The sequence below is a fragment of the Macaca nemestrina genome, chromosome 13 (genome assembly GCF_043159975.1).
Source record: "Macaca nemestrina isolate mMacNem1 chromosome 13, mMacNem.hap1, whole genome shotgun sequence".
In the NCBI taxonomy this organism is placed as follows: Eukaryota; Metazoa; Chordata; class Mammalia; order Primates; family Cercopithecidae; genus Macaca; species Macaca nemestrina.
In genome coordinates this window covers 120,005,752-120,007,872 of record NC_092137.1, presented here as the reverse complement: position 1 = coordinate 120,007,872, position 2,121 = coordinate 120,005,752, and the positions used below count along the sequence as shown (strand labels likewise).

At 35.5% G+C, this 2,121-nt stretch overlaps 1 non-coding gene across 1 annotated transcript; it reads left to right on the top strand.

Moving 5' to 3' along the window:
- Window positions 1-224: 224 nt before the first annotated feature.
- LOC112428117 (U4 spliceosomal RNA) lies at window positions 225-363 on the top strand. Its single transcript, XR_003020008.1, has one exon. It is a non-coding gene; the product is annotated as a U4 spliceosomal RNA (small nuclear RNA).
- The last annotated feature ends 1,758 nt before the right edge of the window (window positions 364-2,121 follow it).

The following is a 2,121-nucleotide window of genomic DNA, read 5'->3' as shown; positions in this document are numbered from 1 at the left end:
TAAGTAAACTTAAACATATTACCCAAAATAAAATGCAAAGGGGAATAAAGCAAAAAAAATCTCAAGACAGTACAGATAATCCAAGAACTGTAGAACAATATCAGAAATATCAGACAGTCTAATATAAGCATAATTGGAATTCCAGAAGAAGAAGAAAGAGAAAATTGGGCAGAAAACATATCTGAGAAAAATAGTGGCTGGAAACTTTTGAAAATTAGTGACAGAGCTTTATGCAGTGGCAGTATCATAGCCAATGAGGTTTATCTGAGGTGTGATTATTGCTAACTAAAAACTTTTCCTAATACTCCACCATGGTGACTTGAAATACAGTCAGCACTGGCAATTTTTGACAGTCTGTACAGACACTGAACTTTATAGTTAAAAACTTAGCTAGAGACACAGAATCAAAGATCTAAGAATACCAGAGCACACCAGCAGGATAAATACCAAAAACAAAGAAACAAACATACCTAGACATATCATGTGTAAATTGCTGCAACTCAAAGACAAAGAGAAACTCTTGAAGGTGATCAGAGAAACTAAACATGCTATCTATTGAGGAACAAGGATAAGAATTACAACAGACTTCTGTCAGAAACCATGCAAACCAGAAGACAATGGATTAACATCTTTAAAGTACTAAATGAAAAAAAAAAAAAAAAAAGGCTGGCAATCCAAACTTCTATACCTACTTAGAATATCCTTAAAAAGATATGAGAAGTGAAAACCTTCTCAGGCAGACAGAGATTGAGGAAATTCATTGCCAGTAAACCTACTCTACCATAAATATTAAAGGTAGATCTTTAGGCCAGGTGCAGTGGCTCACGCCTGTAATCCCAGCACTTTGGGAGGCCAAGACGGGCAGATCACAATGTCAGGAGATTGAGACCATCCTGGCTAACATAGTGAAACTCTTGTCTGTACTAAAAATACAAAAAAAATTAGCCGGGCCTGGTGGCAGGTGCCTGTAGTCCCAGCTACTTGGGAGGCTGAGGCAGGAGAATGGCATGAACCCAGGAGGGCTTGCAGTGAGCAGAGATCACATGACCGCACTCCAGCCTGGGTGACAGAGCAAGATTCTATCTCAAAAAAATAAATAAATAAATAAAAATAAAGGTAGATCTTTAGGGAGAAGGAATATGATAAAAGTCAAAAGAGCATCAGAAATGAAATAAATAAAAGCAAAGTAAAACATTTTTTCTTTATTTATATTTCCTCTAAAAGATAACTGTTAAAAGCAAACACAGTAACAATAGAATATGTGTTTATAACATACGGAAAAGTGAAATGTATGGCAAACAAGGCACAAGAAACGGGAAGGAAGAACTGGAAATACATTTTTATAAAACCCTTACAATAACTGTGGAATTGCATAATGTTATTTGAAGGCATACTCAGATTATTTTTAAATGTATATTTTAAATGCTAGAGCAACCACTAAAACTGTTTTTAAAGTATAAATGAGATAAAATGGAGTGATAGAAATACTTTAATAGAGGGGATATTCAATATTGATATATTAATAGAAGTGATAAAATTGAATCATAAAATATACTTCTGGTCTGGGCAACATAGGAAGACTCTACCTATGAAAATAAAATTAGCATGATGGCACATACCTGTAGTTTGAGAGGCTGAGGTGGGAGGATTGCTTGTGCCTCAGAGGTTGAGGCTGCAGCGAGCTGTGATTGAGCTACTGCACTCCAGATTAAATGGCAGAGTGAGATACTCTCAAAATAAAATAAAATAATAGAAAAATAAATACAGAGAAGGTTGTAAAAGAGAAAAAAGGAACAAACAACAAACAGAACAAATAGAAAACAACTAGTAACATGGTAAATTTAAATCTAACCATATCAATAACCATTTAAAATATGAATGATCTAAACATGCCAATTAAAAGACTATGACTGAATAAAAAAGCATGCCTCAACTTCATACTGTCTACAATAAACCCACTTTAAAGATAAGACATACATAGATTAAAAGTAAATGGATGGAGGCTGGGCATGGTGGCTCATGCCTGTAATCCCAGCACTTTGGGAGGCCAAGGCAGGCAGATCACTTGAGGCCAGGAGTTTGAGACCAGCCTGGCCAACATGGCAAAATCTCGTCTTTACA